The following is a 17964-nucleotide window of genomic DNA, read 5'->3' on the forward strand; positions in this document are numbered from 1 at the left end:
TCATTAACTCAGTAGGCTACACCATTGTGCAGAAAGTTTGAAATGATTTAATAACCGATAATCTAATCCATCATTGCACCCTCCTAAAGCCTGAATCTGTCTTTAATCGAAATCAATCATCACTGTGTGGGGGGGGGATCAACAAAAAACTGCTACACCCTCACAGACATTAAAGAGCCGCCGGAAGTGGGCGGGATGTTAGAGAGAGAGTGAGTGAGAGAGAGAGAGAGAGAGAGAGAGAGAGAGGGGGGGGGGGGAGAGAGAGAGAGAGCAGTGAACTGTGAAACGAACTGTAGAAACTAGACAACTGACTTACTGAGAGAGATCCGTGCCGTAGGTTGCCGACGTCGCTGCAGCCTCTGCCCGCATTTTATGAGATACGACAGCAGCTCCAAGTCGCTCCACGGAGGTAAGTGAGACCGCTCGACGTCTGCTTGAATGTGTACATTGCTGGAAGAGGTGATTGTCCTCGTGTCGGTACCTACCTGACTTGTCCCCGTTACGAAATAGTGCTCTCCTGACAGGAGCTTTGTAAACAAACTGCGAGTGCGGCGTCGAGGCACGAAAACAAGAGACACCCCGCTGCATGTCAGACAAAAATAACTGTCGGACTTTGTTTCAGTCACTTTGTTTGCGATCTCTTGCTGCGGTGTTAGAAACGCTGCCGAATCAACAGGCAGGTTCTCAGAGCGCTGTGATATTGCTACACTTTTGTGGTCCGTTCACCGACTGACAGCGTGTCTGTGCTGCTGTCAGGGAGCTTACATGTGACCCGCTGCTGTAGCACCGCACAGAGTCACATTAGCTGTTTTAATAATAATAATACGTTTCCGTCGGTAAAGCTTCCCCTCCATCCTCGCATTACTCCAATATAACCCAAACGAAGCATACATTGGCACAGAGATTTAATAGGACCATAAAGATAAGACACTCTCACACACACACACACTCTCACACACACACACACACACACACACACACACACACACACACACACACAGAGAGAGAGAGAGAGAGAGCTTTTAAACGTAAAAGGCGTTATGCAGAGCTCCAGAGTCATATAAAGATGTAATTGGCATCAAAAGTCTGACAGGTGACAGCCTGACTTGAGAACTTTTGTTCAGTGACCGTCTTTCTGGTAGGCTACTGACACCATGCTGTGCCCTGTTTCATTCACCTGCAGTTTAAAATCTGCTTAAAGAGACGAGGGGAAAAAAATGGAGAAAGTTCTTTTTACTCGTTTATTCCGGGAGAGAAATCTTGGACTTTGTACTCCATGACAGTTGCTTGACTGATGTGGTAAGATAAAGGCAAAAGCATGCAGACATGTTCATAACAGTGTAGCGTTGCTGTAGTTCTAAACTGCTCAGCTGTGAATTAGTTCTGCCACCTAGACCAGCTGCTGTCTCATTGAACAGGCTTCTTCTTACATGTCAACACATCCACAATTAAGAATATGTCACTTTTGGTAGCTGTCACCAAAACACATTTTGTTTTAGTGCTGTTTAGGTCTTGTCTCTTGCTTGTTTTGTATCAAGGCTAGATTAAAAAAAAATCAATAAAATAAATCAATCATGTTATTTCCTTGTTAGAAAGCAGCTTTACAACTAAAAAAAAAAAAAAAAAACCTTGACCCACTAATGAATTATCATAAAATTCCCCAGTTCCCCATGGCATTAGTTGTGATTCCCCCAAACAGTACAATAAGGTCACTATGCTCTCACTAGAGTGCTTCAGACACAGACGCACAGTAAACCTTTATACTGCAGTCAATTTGCACTCAGACAACTTGGCTTGCAGATGAAGAAGATATGTCTTTCTCTTGATAAATTTAGACTCAAAGGCTTATATTAATATCAGCTCAGGTCATGGTCTCACAGAGGATGAATTTTGAATTTCAAGTAAGTTTGGTCTTTCTAAAAAAAAAAAAGTCTGGACAAAACCTGTATTATTGCCTTCTTGTTATTGAGATGTTGTAATAACTCTCTGCCCTCTGTGTTAATGTCCCCCTTGAGGTTGCAATAACTATTGCTTCCCAAATTCGGCTGAATTGTTTGGCTTCCTGTTTGGCCTTGGAACATGCTTTCAGAAGAGCTGAAATTAGACAGTTTATCATAAATCATTTTGATTGGTCATGTGTGGTTAACTAATTTTTCTGTTTTCTGTATCTGGAAATTGAATATCCATTTTGAATACCCATGGTTTCGGACGAAGGAGTTTTAAAACGTGGTGTTGCTTGGGCTTTGGGAGTTGTGACATGATTTTTTGTCATTTCTGCAGGTCTACTCTCTCAATCAATACTTCGGTCAAGCTGCACAGGAAATATGGGTCAATGCCTTTTATCATCTAACCCAGTTGGCAGACACTATATTACCCTGCATTGCTACCCCTGATATTGCAGTGAGTGTTGCATGGAAGGGGAGGGTTTTCACAGGTTTTCTGGGAATCAAGGGTGTTTAGGGGTTGGCAAGGGGACATGACATGCAGGCCAGGCATGACTTGGCTGTTACACTGTGTCCCTGAAAGAAAGACCCAGACACAGGAGGAGGAGTGGTAGCAGGGGAGACAGGGGAACCCAATGTGTTATCCTGCAAGCCCACTATGCCATGTGCTCATGGCATGGGCTTGTCTGCGCTTCTCTTTTTTAACGCTCCACACTGCCAGACAAGTCTACGGTTCAGCTAGCGGGGAAAGACAGACGATAAGTTTGAGTTCTGTAAGTAGGGGGGTGGGGGTGAGACATATTCTCAGCACTGACAACACAAGAAGCTGGAAGTGACACAATTGGCAATCTTTTGTTTCGTTGTGACTGAGCTGTGAGTCAAATGTGTCACTAATGCACTTATGACAGTTTCAGTTCAGGAGGAGAGGATGGAAGGAGAAAACAAGAGTTTCGCCATGTTTGATCCAAAATAATAAAAGTAGCATTCCCAATGAAATGTTATCTATTAACGACAAAAGGGGGCCAAGTGAGGTTCACGGTGAAAGAGAAAGGGAAACACATTCAAAGTGAAGTGATAAGGAAGCATGTGGTGACAGGCACCCTCACCTCCTCCCCCTTGGGGCTAACGCTAATCCATTGGTCACATGACCATCGGCTTTTAGCCTGGTCAGGGCCAGGAGTACTCAGATCCATCTGTCGAATAGCGTCGCTGATTGTTGGCATCCAAAACGTGGACTCCTGTCCCGTGATCACGGCCTGCTCCACACAGGAACTCCTGTTAGATTGTCGTCATCTAGAAATGTCTGCAGGGTTTTATCCAACATCGTTGTCGCTTGCTGTGTCAGTGTCTTTATTCTCTTTTTTTTTTAATCTCTCCCTTTCTCTTCCGGCCTCAACTTCACTTGAATTCTACTTCTCATTAAGTGCAATAAGTCAGTTGGAGGAGGATGTAGGTCAAACCTTGCGCTGACACTGAGAAGCATGATAAGGACTTAGGTTATTATCTCAGGGACCCAATAAGAGTGGCCAGAACGCCTCAAAAAGTGAAGCCTAAACAAAGCCGTATGAAGGAAGTCACAAACCAGGGGAGTTCACAATTCAGTTCCCATGCATCACTAGAGCTCTGGGTGCCGCATGAGGAGACAGTGGGCAGAGATCATCCTGGGATATAGACTTAAATGAATACGGTCAGAAGTTGTTGTTTTCTTATGTTTATAACATACCCTCTGTAAGCCTAAAAACAGAGGCGCCAAACTCTGTTGCAACTTGCCAGAGGCTATTTTGTATTTATCATAAGCATGCATGATTACCAAAAGGTTTAGTGATGTATGAATTGTTTATACATGGCATCTTTCTTTTATTCAATGACTGCATTCAGAAGCTTATGAGATGCTCTTTTTACTAGATATAAAGCAAGTGTGGAACAATTTGTCTCACTATGTTGCTCATTGAAGTTTAAAAAAAAGTAGCTACAGGAACCCAGTTTACAGTCAGTAGCTCAGAGTTCAGCAGAGCTAGCTTTTGAGGGGCTGGCAGGTTGCCTGTGTGGATTCCCAGGAGAACGTGTGGACTCAGAGTGAGAAAAGAGAAGTAGATTTCCTAGTCACTCCCAAACAAGCATGAGTTTGCTTTTTCAGAAATAATCCTCACCCCAGGTTTTCCCCCCAAGAAGAAGCTAAGTGACCAACAGCAGACAACAGTGTCAGAGCCTTGAAGCTCTGGCGTCTGAATGGATGTCATTTTATTTGAAATCTTTTCAGGCTGTTGTTCTTTTGCACCTGAGTTCAATTTAATTTTCAAAGGCAATTTTTATTAAAGGAATGGTTTTGTGTAGAATCTTGAATGTATTATCCAGTGAGTTATTAATGTCTGACTTCTGGTGTTGGAATTTAACTCTGCACAACATGTTTGGTGTACTTTTATTAATGCCTGGAGCCGTGAGCCATGCTTGATTTTTCATGCATGAATTATGTGAACGACTGGCTTCATTTCGAGCCTAGCCCCAAAGGAAGTTCTATCATGTGAAGTCTTGGATCTTAAAAAGAGGTTTGATAGTCAAGTGCTGAACAGGCACAGGAAATTGTGTTGGGTTTATTTTGTTTATTCATTTATTAGTTTATAATTTAAACTGTATTTTATTGTGAGGGCAGAAGAGGTACTAACTACGGTGTGATTTACGGTGTAGATTTCAAGATTGAATGAAAACATATACGTTCTGATGCAGTAATGACTGTGCCTATTGTTGCATGATTTTGTAAAGAAAAATCCTTTTGGGGTAATTTAAGTGAAGTGATATGTCATGGTGACAGGAAAAATATTATCTTTAAGGGTATTTGCATTTCTTCTTTTCGCAACAACAGTGTTCATGCTGTGGATGGTGACCTTATAAAGCCTGACCTGCTGGCCTACTTCTAAGGGCAGTGCAGTTTAACACCCATGGAGTGACCAGGAAGCTGTATTAATTTAAGAGCACTGCCATCTGACAGTGTGTGTCAGTTAGAGGCGGGGGGGGGGACGACTCTATAGTAATGCTGCCACTGTAAAATCAAGCAAACATAAAGTACATTCAGTAGGACCATACAGTGTAATCACACAAAATTATCTCAGTATAGCAAAATCTCCAGCTTAGTGACAGGAATAAAACACATCAAATGCTCCCTGTGAGCTCAAATAAGCTCTTGAACTGGAATAAAGAAAATCTTTTCTATATATATTTTTTTCAGCACAAAACCCATAAAAGTCCTTTTTATATTATCACATGGGAAGTAGTTTGCGTGCATGCTTTTGTAAGCACATGAATTCATTTCTTTTATGGAGCTACCAGGTGTTAGGTATATGATATGACTGGACCTTGCTCATAAATACTTACAAGCTGATCATGAAGAATGGACTTTAATGAGATAATTAATATCCTCTCAGCTGACATGAAAAGGTTGTTTTACTTGCAAATATACAGTCCTATTTTCATTCAGTTGTTTTATCCTGTATTTCTGCATGGTGACCCTCTGGTTACTTAATTTGCATGTGCATTGTCGTTTCTTACAAAATGTGACAAAAGATACTGTTTGTAATAGAATGACACGAACTAGATTTGAAGGAAGCACCCAGACAAGAGAAACAAGATTAGATAAGCCACTTCTGAACACTTTTTTCTTTTGAATTCTATGAATAAATGATGCTACTTTGAGTGAGTCAAGATACAATACACAATGCATTGCTGTCAGTGTATCTTGCTGTTTTTGCTGTTTTACCACTGGTGGTGGTTTTGACACTTGATTTGTCCCTACATGAACTGTCTTATAAAATGTGTCATGACAACCCAGATATAGAAGAAGTGGTGCCAGAGACAGGGGAACTCAATGATTTATAATCTGTCTGTTCAAATCTTCCCCTCGACATTTCAGGTTAGACAATGAAGGTGAAGTAGTCCACTTAAAATCGGCAATGTGCAACTTTTCCCTTTGCACAAATAGTGAAGTCTGAAGATGACTTCCTCATCTCCAGTAAGTCATTTTAATCCCATGACACTTGTCACTTTAATGATGTCATCATCCTGAATGTAGCCTTTATTGAGTTAACCAGATCTGATCCCACAGTTATAGACGTAGCAAGTACGATTTCATACTTCATAAATGCCACTGTTCTCGCTGTTGTTGATCACTATTTTAGGGTTAGTGACTTCCCTTTTTTTGCTGTCCTCACTGCTAACATTTACCTAACAGATACAACTCGTCTTTCCATTTTCTGTGTTCGGATCACTTGCTGCAGGTTTGAGATTCAGATTCAGCAGGCAAGGTTAAGAAGATTCACTGGGCCAGTCTTCAGATTGAGAGCGAAACAGACACAAGTTAATGTCAGGCAACATGTTACAGAAAAGAGTGACATACTCTAACTAGTAGGCAGAAATGGCTTGAAAACATTTATATCATTGATTAAGTAGACAAATGAAGAGCATTAGTGGAGACAAGTGACACAACACAAAGGTAGACACCACCTGATAGCGCTGTCCTCGCAATCTCATAATGTCAAATATTAAGAGGTTCATCAGCAGGACAGTCTCCTATAATGGCCTTCAAAGTGGGTTATACCATCACTAACCTCAGGAAGATAAATTGCCACTCAAGGTTAACAGTTGCTGATAACCACCTTACATCACATGGCAAATACAACTGACATTATATATCCTCAAGCCTCACAAGCATTTGACAAATAGTTGCTTGACAATAGGTACCTTGTTTCTTATTTACCTAAAATAGTAGTGGAGTTTCTTGGTAATAATTGGCTTGCAAGTGCACTAAAACTGTAATATAAGTGGTTAGCAAAACATTCAAACACATTTAAAATGTTGCCTTAACCTCTCCACTTGAAGGATTGTTTTGTTGTGCACAGACCCACAGACTAACCAAATCAACATATTTATTGTAATTGAAATGTGAGAAATACACACTGGCGCTGTATCTTACTTTATGTAGATGGACTGGAGCCCCTTGTTTTATAGTTCAGCTGCAGGATGAGAAATAGATGTCGGTGCTGCTGCAAGTGATGTTCAAGCCTGCACAGCTTATAGCAAATGAGACGGATTGGATAAGCCATGGCGATCTAACAGCCAAACAAATACTGTATTTGCAGGGAGAGGTAGTCGATAGGAAACAGTTTGAAATTCAAGCATTCAGAAAAATGCTGTCAGTACGTGAAACAGTCAGGCACTCAGGCATGTTTCTGACGGCGACGCACACATTGCTCATGTATGCACATCTGAGGGACACCATAAACAATTTAGCTCAGTTGTTTGTGCTGCTATTATTTATGAGCCTTGTTACACTGACTGTGTGCATGTGTGCATCTGTGTCTGTGTGCGGCTTGTGTGCATGTGTTTTGTTCAGCCAGATTTAGGTCATGGATGCTCCCTTGTGTCCAGGGAAAGAGCTAACATCCGTGAAAGATTACGGAAAGGAGCATTTGATTAAAAAATGATAATGACGACATACAAGAGAACAAAGCTTTCTCAATTATTCACACTTTAGTCTAATTTATATCTGGTTTTACATTGGATTAAAATGTCCCAGATGACAGTTGAAATAGGGTTGAATCCGACACTTTCTTTGAACATTTTTTTTGTCTTCCAATAATTATCAGAGCACTTTTGAGACTTTTGTAGCTTTTTTCTTTCCTTTTTGCACATCTTCACAACATGACCTTTTTTTATTTTTCCTTTTCAATGAACCCAGTGGTGTAATGAATACTCACATACGTATGTGTATTCCTTGCTTGTAGAGGCACAGGCGTACTATGATGCAGAGTCAGGATTTGGATTTGTGGCGCTGTAATCCTGTATTGATTCTGTGAGCTCATCTCCAGCCTCCTATGCCACTCCCATTTAAAAAAAAAAAAAAAAAAAAAAAAAAAAAAACAACTAAACCTTAAATATCTGCTTTATTTAAATGAAATAAGCACTTAATGAAAATGATCAAAATTGCACGTGTTCAGATCTTGCTGATTCCGGATCTTACTTTGACAAAGAATATTCATTTCCTTTTTTATTCTGTTTTTGTGGACCACAGACTCAATAAAATGAACGCAATTAAAGATGTCTCAGTCATAACAGTGTATTGCCTCGTGTAGTTAGGGTTTGGGGTTGTTCAACATCTGTTTAAAAGACACCAGGGGATTCCTGTCTGCCTGATCTTTGACTACGAGATCCCATCTGTTGCTGCCTTCTCTGTCCCCTGCTACCCCTTCGAGGCATTTGGCCATGTGAGTCAATCACATGCACTGTTAAATATACACTGAGCGAGAGAGAGAGAGGGGAAGGCTAGGACAAGACATTGTGTGCATGTTGTGTAAATACATTGTTTAGCAACACCATGGCCCATGGCGTATTGCAGTTCCGTCAAACCTCATTAAACACACTTTCCATTTTCACATGATCTGCTGTCCCGGCTCTTCCTTTTGCACCCAGCAAGCCATGAGACAGCTTGTGTATAGAACTGTGAACTATAAATAGGATGCCCACACTAAGGGTTTTGTGTAGTTCCCGTCTGGTTTCCTCTGTATTGTAATTTACAAAAAAAAACACTGGCTGATTTGACCATCATATTTAATGAGGATCAGGTTGTAAATTAAATTTCTCTCTTACTAGTGCAATTGGTTAAAGCTTCCGGAAGAGTTTACCTTATTAGATTAACCTATTGTCCTCAAATAGGCTTGCTCTATTAGTATTTACTATAGCTGTAGAGACACACAGATTTCACATGAATACACATTGAACTAGGAAATCATCTCGTGCAGGAAAAGCCCGGAAATGGAGGTGAGAGGGTTGGCTGTGGCTCTGTGTTACTTCAGTGTCTACGCTCACTTCATCCAGATTATCCCCGTGCATCTACCAGAATCGCTCAGAGGCTACCATGCACACAGCACCACAAGGCTGATGCCTTTGTTGACCTTGTATAATGTGCCACAGATGAGAGCTCTGCCCTGTTTTTTCTGTTTGGATGATCCTCATGTTATAAGCGAGTCCACCACACCCAGCAATCCCATCAATGCAACAGTATGACGTTAGGATTATTGGTTGATCAGATCTCCATCTGCGAGGGCCGCGTGCGTGCGCTACTGTGCAGAAGAAAAAAAAACCTTCTTTGTGTCTCAGAAATAATACTTTGTCGAGTGCGTCCACTGCTACACATCATTGCTATGTGAGACACCATGAATATGGATGATCATTTCAGTTCTTTAATGCACAAGAATGACAAATAAAACGACAAATAAAATATTTCAATTTTATTTCTGTTTTGTTCCTTGAGCTCATTCCTGTCTGTCACGATGTATTGCTGGTGTTGTGCGTTGCTGTGGGGCAGAGACCTCTGTGCAGTAAAGGTGGGGTTGACCTTTACTGAAGCACAGAGCTTGCCATGAAGGGGGGGGGGGGGGGGGGGTATTGAAAGCAGCACAGTGGGGGGATGGTCCCAGAGCTCTGGTGACTGGGTTAGATACTGTGTGTGTGAGAAACTGCAGCTATCTGACCCCTGACACATGACATGCTGGGGAGATCAAAGGGCAGAGTTGTTACAGACTGTCTGTGCCTGTGTTTACAGGAGTGCTGATAGAGGGAAAAGGGAAAAAGAGATAACCAAAGTGAAAGGAGAGACTCCCGCCTTGAGAATCAGGAAGGTGATATCACCTATAAAGATACAGTTGATATAAGTGAAAAGGTTTTGTTTCAACATTCATGGATGTGCACTATTTCACCCCATTAGAGTTATAACAAAAGTTCTAATGTTACAAACTTTCTAATGATGATGATTTTAGCTGTGAGTCATTAAATGTAACCCCTGCACAGGTCAAAGAAAAGAGAGAAAGAAATGGAGAAAGTTGTGATTAATGCTTGATTTACTTCATTTTAACTTCCTCACCTCCTGAAGGATTTCTGAATTACCTAACAAATACTGAGAATTGGACTATTGCTGCATCAGTGGTTGTGGTTAGCCTGATCTGAATAAATACTTTTAATAGTGTTAAAAGCCTTACATAATAGCCTAGATATGCTTTCTAATCCAGGATTTCCAAAGAATAGAGGGATTTATGTTTGTGTTTAGGATCACACATCAAGGAACAATTTAGAGAATAATTTGATAAATAATGAAAAAAGCAACCACAAAATTGCATCTGAAGATCCAAAAAGGTCACGTGATCTTTTGGCAAAATGGGTGTAAGGGACAACGCAGTATTTAATGGATATGTGAAGGAACTTGCGCCTACTCCCAGCCAATCCTAGCATTTGAGTTTTAAGCTAAACTGAAATAAGAAAACAACTTATTTAAAAAAAAAAAAAAAAAACAACAAAAATGTTTTGTTCACTCTTTCATTCAAGGGCTTTAATAGACGTAGTAAAACCAGTTTGTAGATGTTGAAACATTATATAAGCCTTATTTTCCTGATCCCGTCACACACACACACACACACACACACACGCACATGCACACACACACACACACACACAATCACACACACACACGCACATGCACACATAACCTTTCCTTGAGTATATGATGATGGTACTAATTGAGCAAGCGGGCGACAGAAAGATTGACTTTGAATAAATGAAAAAAGTTAATTGACCAGAACCCGAGCCCTTGAGATGAAGCCTAACAGAGTTAGGGCATTCAAACACACATCAATCAGGTGTGACTTTTAATAAAACGTCTCATGTTAAATTTGTTAGAATTAGGCTGACTTATGCAATAACATGCAAATGTCAAGTGATTGGCTCTGCTAAACTAACCGAGCAGTGCACCCCAGCCGATGAAAAGAATTGATTTTCTTGAATCCTCCTCATGGATGTGAACTCCTGCAGTGCATGCTCGTCTCCTTCCCTGCTCCTCTCGCAGCACGACGGCCAAGTCCACACCAGCCAGGGGTATGCAGCCCTGTCAGTTAGATATAATTGTTGTTCAAAACAGCAGAAAGGAAAGAAAAGGCCTGCAGAACTAAGATTAGACAGTGACTGAATTAATCAGCAATCTGCTTGTCAGTGGAAAAATAAATTCAAGTTCAGAATAAAACAAGTAAACAAGAGAGGGTGCAGATAGTGATCCCTTGAGAGGAAGAGAAAGTTAGGGAGTCTTACACTAACAGATGATAATGATTGTTGAAGATGGAATAATATATAGTTATTACATTAAATGTTTTTTTTTTTTATCAGTGCAAAGTCATTTAATTCAGTCATCCCCTTAGGACACTAATAAATCTTAAATGAAGGCATCGTGACATGAGGTTTCCATTGCTCTTCATTCATTACTAAGCTGGGGCCGAGGACATTTAAGGAGAATACTAAAATGCATGTATAAAATACTACTGCATCTGTGAGTCATGAGTCAGAGTTCATCCAGCGTATCAGCCTCCACAGCGATATCGGCAGCGACATTTTGAGCAGCTGTGATAGCACCCAGTCAACACGATGTTGCAGCTTCAAACCTAATTGAGCATCTTTTTTTGGAAAGGAGAATTCTGACTGCAGGCGTAATTTCTTGCCTGTTTAATATGCTATTTAATAATATTCACAATATCAACTCTGAATCTAGTTGCTGTTTTTAACTAGACTGAAAATTATATTTCCCGTCATATCCACGGTCAGGTCCACGGCTGCCTGCTTACTCTCAAGCCTTGCTCAGAAATAATAAAATGCATTCTTTTGTTTTCTGAGATTTACCTCATACTTTCATTTCCTCCTCACAATCAGACAATATTTTACGAAAATCCAGGCTTAAGCCCAAGGGGTTTACAGTTCGGCCTCCTCATTTGCCCCTGCATAGAAATATGTCAACAACACTCTGATATGAGGCCTCATCACATTGACCCCCCCCCCCCCCCCCCCACATACCCCCTCATGCAGGTCCTGTCTGGGGCATCTCCAGCTCTGTGGTCCCAGTGACATATGGAGGGCCCCAGTGATGTTTGTTCACTTGTCAGATGGCATTTGCCGCGCTGTTTGGGAAGACGACAAAGCTGGTGACAGAGGAAGGAGGTCAAATGGCCCACGTGTGCAGGGAGGTCTTATGGGAGCATTAAGGTGTGGTGGATTGTATTTAAAATAACATGAAACCTGAAATTTACCCTGTTATTCATAAGAAAACATGATATTCTAAAGTTAGACTATTTAGCATGACAAATGTAACAAATATGTAAATGATTTGACATGGTCATGGAATAGTTTTTTTTTTGTCAGTGAGATTATAGTAATCCTCTTGCTTACATTGTTTGACAAGAGTAAACACTATGAATTGGTGGATGGATGAGCAGCCGACCATGAGCCTTAAATGGTGATTGATGTGTCTTTTATATCCGCAAGAGTGGGCAGAGGTGATCCTCATTACATGCTTGATCAGAGTCAAATGTCATCCTTGCTGAAGGGTTACACTGTTTCCGTCATGTGAACATTGAATTTATTTGGTCGGTCTTACAAACTTTTTTCATATTGAAAAACAAGGGATGATAGAAAACAGTTCATTCCCTTCTCTGTTCTGCTCTCTCAGACCCACTACTGCGATCTGATGGACATGACACCCAGCGCCCAACACCAAGGAGTACTGCATTACAGGGACTTGTTGGGCCCCACTTGCTAATAATTTCTGTCCAAGCAGTGACACTTTCAGACCGTCATAAAGCAGCAGGATCATACCAATCACCACAAATGACAAGAGGGATATTATTGGAAGTTCCGAAACACAGATTGTATAACCTTCATTTGTATTTTTCATTGAGACAGAGTACAGGCAGAAACTCCCAGTCATGCTGCATGCATTTCGAAAATGAAGCAGCAGTTGAGGTTTATAATATAACATGATGCTGTCTGAGATGTATGTTCTGAGATTAAGTGTCCCCCTGGTTGTGTTTGGTTAGGAGACGTGGACGGCATGTAATGACACTAACCCCAAATGCCCTCAGCTAACAAATGGACTTGTAAACTTAATCATCTGGATCTGTTGCCTGGTCTTTGTTTTCAATTCATGCTGTATGTAGGTTAAGCTTCTTGTTGGGCGATTATTTTAGAAATATATTTTTTTCTTTCTAACTGGTCTGTAAGCCCTCTGCTTGGGGCCCCAGAGTTTGTTATTCAGATGAAAGAGCTTCTCTGTTTGTTTGTTTTATTTTATAACAATGAATAACAAAATAGTCGTTTGGCCTGCATATATCAAGACATTTTAGTTAATTAATCTATTGGTTAAAACAACGTACTAATATATTTCTGCTTAAAGGGTTGCAGGTCAGGCTTAGTACTAATGTCTGTTTGTACAACTGGACTAACACTGTGCAGCACTGAGCAACTGCTGAGCAGTGACAACTGGCTAGCTGGTTCTCTCTGCTGTCTGTCAGTGGTTTTCTGGCTGCAGGCTTCTGTTCCACAAGTGGCTACTCTCCAACAAACTGGCATTCCTGCTGCTGAAGACTTGAGCTTCAGGCCGTGTCCGCATTTAACACTCCCTCTGGGCCTCGGATTATGTAACATTGCCTACTGGTTCTCTGTAGTTGACGCCAACACACAAATGGATGCACACACATGTGTGGACATAACATGTTCAAATTCACATACAAACCTTTGCATGCCGGGCTTCATTCATGTACCAGAGTTCCCCCTAGGAATAAAAGCGTATTTCTGATTCTAATCAGATTCTGACTCTGAATCAACATCCAGGCAAGACAAGTATAGCTCAGTGGTTTTCACTGTAACAGACAAATACAGAAGTAACTTCCTTGAATAATGTTGAACGTGATGTGTGTCACTTCTCGTGTGTTTTTTTCTTGTTTCACAGTTTTTTTTTAAATGAAATGCTGAGTCGAAAACAGGATTCAAAGGTGTGAAAAGTGATTGACAACTAAGTGAAGAAGTGTTACACATTTTTTCTTAATAAAAACATAAAAAACATATATATATGTGTATATATACATATATATATATATATAAACACACATAAATAGGAATTTTTGATGGTAACTACTACTCAATGACACATATTTCATGTTCATTTGCTGATTTAATCTCTTTCTTTATATATTAAAATTTCAAATAATTCTAGTTCAAACCAACGCTTGCCATTGGTTTGCCATTCAAATCTATGCATAAGAGGAAAGACGTCAAGTGTGTCACAAAAGAGGTGCTAACACATGAGGGCTCGGCTGCTTTATCACCTGTTAGCATCTGCATCTTTTGCATTAAAGTAAACAAATAGACACAAATAGAGTGATATGTTCCTTTACTTAAGTGTGTGCAGGGCCGCTCCATTATGACAAAAATCACAATCACGATTATTTTATTTTATATGGAGATCACAATTATCAAACATGATTACTTGTTGATTTTAAAACTACTGCCTCACTTTGCAACTCTGAACGCTTTGAAACACAAGCAATACTGTACATGAAAATAAATCAGTTTAAAAATATAAATATATGATAATTATATAAAGTTCAATAAATGAACGATGTTTTTGAGGTAGTGGGGGTGTACTCAAACAATGTATTCAAACAAGTTGTTTGAAACCTGAACCAAACATGACAAAACCTTTGGACGGATCAAGTGCAACACGACACAGTAATCGTTTGATCTCGATTATCTTTTATTCATGACTGTGTGAAGCCGAAATCATCATTGAAATTAAAACTTGATTAATTTCCCAGTGTTTATATTATTACAGGAACAGATATTTGCAAATGAATGCACAGCTCAGTCAAAAAGCTTCTGCATATCAATCTGTCACTCTGATTCTCAGATATATGGTATCTTACTGCAGTTCCTTTTGCCACAGTCCACATGATGTACTTTGCACCACCTGTACTTCATGGATGTTGTGCCGCACTTGAACACACGAGAGATTCAGACTTACACTTGAAAGAATTTCAAGGCTGCACTGATTCCTTTTCACATACAGACTGCAGCCGTTTCACCTCAAACACCCTGCCCTGCTCTTAGACGTCTGACCAGATGGTTGGAGAGTGTGAGCCGGTGGAACAAAGCAGATCATTGGCTGTTCAGGCTCTGGCTGGAAAGGGTTCAGGGCGGGCGGGGGGGTCAGATTAAGATTAAGATTTACTTTATTGATCCCCGCAAGGGGAAATTTCAGTTTTTACACTCTGTTAACCATGCAACACACACATAGGCTGAAAATATACACACATGCACAAACAGGATCCTGTGGACATGCACTAATGGAGAGATGTCAGAGTGACGGAGCGGCCCACAGCGGGCAGTCCTGAGCTGATGGTGGGAAGAGGGTTTGACACCTTGCTCAAGGGCACCTCGGCAGTGCTCAGGAAGTGATCTGGCACCTCTCCAGCTACCAGACCAACTTCCATATTGCGTGTGTGTTTGGCCTTGTTGTGAATATGTGAGTTTTCCCCCAAACACACTATGTCAAAGCATTTTCTTGAGATTTTTCTGAACAACTGTAGTTATGTGTTTTGCCAGAATTCATGAATGAATAAAGAATTTTGAGATTCACTGTTGCACATCAGTCTATTAAGTGTACGTTGGACATTTAAAACTGATGAAGGGGGGAAAAGGTAATGCAGCCTCTCATTTTCCAGGCCAACTTGTTTCAAGACTGAAACACAACACCACAATAGCATTCTTGCTATGTAGTTTAGGGTCTAATCGTTTAATTTTCTGTAGGCCTTTCTGCTATTGGATTTGTTTTGATTTTTGGGATAAGATTCAATTTTTAGTAAACAATAACACAATAAATTCCACAAACAGACCACAAGAACAGTTATACGGCAGCTATTTGACTGTTTAAACCCGAAGTTAGCACTGTCCATAAGTGATTATTATGGCTTTATTTAGCTGCAGGAGTTTGGGAACAGGCAGTTGTTGGTCTATTTTTTGTGAGCAGGTGTTGAGTGTCAGCAGAGGAAGTTTAGCTCTCTAAAATAATGGCACAAGCTAACACTTTAGCATCGCATTCAAAGCTCTGGAAACAAAGGGCCTCTCATATAATCGTGCATCTGCATGCTAACTGATATAGATTGCAAAGGATTTCGAAGTCAGCGTTCAGTAACCAATTCATATTCACAGATATTTTTTTCTGATAACAGTCTCCATGCTTCCGATAATTTAGTCTCCGATGGCTGCACTTCCCTGATTGTCACTTGCTACGGCAAGGGACATGTCAATCAAAAACGTAATCAGACACGCCCCCACACGTCCAGCAGAAATAGCTGTATTTTGACTTAGGTTTTCTTTTAGTTGTGTTTTTCTTTTTCTTTCAGATTTTTTGGGGTGTTGAACGAGAGATGCAACCACTTGACATAAAATTAAAAAAAACAAATTAATCCTAGTCACTATTGCAAAACAAATCTAAAGAAAGATACATCATCATGCTGAATAACCCGGACTGCCAGATGAAGTGGAGTCATATCGAGGGCAGGCTATACCAAGCACTATAAGGCAGGCCAGTGACACTCATCATTATTTTCCGGGCTGGATGGCAGAGTCCAGTAGGGTGGGTCACCTGCGGTATATCATGATTCCCTGATTGATTCCACTACTGACTGCTGCTCCATCACTCCTGCAGGCTGCTCTGCTCACTGAGCTCCAGCCAGAGTCACAGAAATAACAGATTGCATGAACTTGATGTTAAATTAGGTAAGTAGTAAACGTTGGAGCAAAGCTAAGGTGCTGTAGTGTGTCTATCAACAAGAATAACTTTACCTTATTTCCTCTTTCCTCCGTTCTATTCCAGTGTAGTTGTGGTGCTAAAAGCAGTCTAAAAATGTCATTTAAATGTCTGAGACCCATCCTGGTAAAGACGCAAACAGAAAAATTACAACATGTCAAATGTTGAAGCATTTCACAACTTGTCTACTGTTTTGTTGCTATATCCCAACTTTATGTTATATGTGGGCATCAAATTCAAACTTGGACATATCATTTTCCAAAAATAATGAAATGTTTCTATTTCATCATTTAATATGTTGTTGTGTTTGTTGTATTTTTAATCAACAAGAGGTGCTGCTTCTAGTAGCTTCTATGTGCATGCAGCGTGCTGGAAATCGTATATTACCAGAGTCATACCCGAAGCCAATGTCCATGCATCTAAGTTAATATTAGCAAATGTCTCTTAATGCTAAAGTCATCCAAAAATGTCCTTTAAAGGGGCCATATTATGCTTTTTCTGGTTTTATATGCTCTTTAGTGTGTTTTCCAAGTGTCCTGTGCATGTTTAGGCACATCTATGTGCAAAAATTCAAAGTCCGCGGAAACGCGGCTTCTCCCACTCCTCCTGTTAGCTGTAGCATTAGCTGCATATAACGCTCGGTCCTAGCCCCCCTCGAAAAAAATGTGTCAGTGTGACGTCTTGTCAGTGTGATATCACTGATCTAAGCCCATTGGCTCGTTGTGGCAAGCCCTGCAGCTCATGTTGCACGCCCGTTAACTTCTGTAGCACGCACACGACATGCCGTAGCCTGCGGTAGCACAGTAGTGCTAAGGTGCTAATGTTTTTGCTCTCGTCGGAGCCAAAGTGGCTGCATTCTCAATATGGTAAAAGGGGCGTGACATTTGCGAGAACCGTGCTGAGCGACTGACCAATTACGGCAGAGCTGACAGGCCGACCAATCAGATCCGACTTGGCACACGTGGGGACTCTGAACGTGGGCACTTCAGAGCCTTAGAGAGAGTCAGAAGCGAGTGCATGGAGCAGCAGTACATGAAAACAGACACTTTTTTAAAACTTTAGCTATTGTGAACATACTTTAGTAGGTACATAGATTAAATATATGAAGGGCATAATATGGGCTCTTTAAACCCACTACATGTAGCATGTTTGTGTTCAGCAGGTGTCCTTTAAGGCAAAGGAAATACTTAGTTCTTGCTCATGTTGAGACCTACAAATGTTTGCTGCAGTGTGGATATCTGTACCCCCTACAGAAGAATGAAAGGGGCTATATAATGCCTGTCGGAGGCCATATTCTCCTTTTATTTGTAGTGGCTCATCATCACAGCTAGCAGACAAAGGGTATCCTCAGGCCTC

At 40.7% G+C, this 17964-nt stretch overlaps 1 protein-coding gene across 2 annotated transcripts in view; it reads left to right on the forward strand.

Moving 5' to 3' along the window:
• Positions 1-254: 254 nt before the first annotated feature.
• Positions 255-17964, forward strand: part of stat5a (signal transducer and activator of transcription 5a) — a 45270-nt gene continuing 27560 nt past the window's right edge. Inside the window, exon 1 of one of the 2 annotated variants that reach the window (XM_061027047.1) lies at positions 255-409. The gene's annotated coding sequence lies outside the window, so the exon portion shown is untranslated. The remainder of the gene's footprint in view (positions 410-17964) is intronic. The other variant, XM_061027046.1, reaches the window with a different exon arrangement.

The sequence above is a fragment of the Labrus mixtus genome, chromosome 20 (genome assembly GCF_963584025.1).
Source record: "Labrus mixtus chromosome 20, fLabMix1.1, whole genome shotgun sequence".
In the NCBI taxonomy this organism is placed as follows: Eukaryota; Metazoa; Chordata; class Actinopteri; order Labriformes; family Labridae; genus Labrus; species Labrus mixtus.